Raw genomic sequence first — 204 nt, 5'->3', positions numbered from 1 at the left:
GTCCCTAAAACAAAGCTGTCTTACACAATATATAGTTAAAATGCTTTTCCCTCTTCTATTTGATTGTTTGCTTCTCCTCAAACAGGTTCTCAGTAAATAAAATGCCCTTCACTTGTTTTAATTATTATCGTTCACTTGTTTTCCCATCTTCCATTTCTCGTCTCGTCTTCTTCCTTTTCTCTAAAGACGCAGGAACCCAACCAG

At 36.8% G+C, this 204-nt stretch overlaps 1 protein-coding gene across 1 annotated transcript in view; it reads left to right on the top strand.

Annotated features, from left to right (window-relative positions):
• Positions 1-204, top strand: part of LOC119591125 (chondroitin sulfate N-acetylgalactosaminyltransferase 2-like) — a gene marked incomplete in the record, with an annotated part of 15,310 nt that overhangs the window by 11,606 nt on the left and 3,500 nt on the right.

Source organism: Penaeus monodon, chromosome 28 (assembly GCF_015228065.2).
Source record: "Penaeus monodon isolate SGIC_2016 chromosome 28, NSTDA_Pmon_1, whole genome shotgun sequence".
NCBI classification, from domain to species: domain Eukaryota; kingdom Metazoa; phylum Arthropoda; class Malacostraca; order Decapoda; family Penaeidae; genus Penaeus; species Penaeus monodon.
This window is presented reverse-complemented; position numbering and strand designations above follow the sequence as displayed.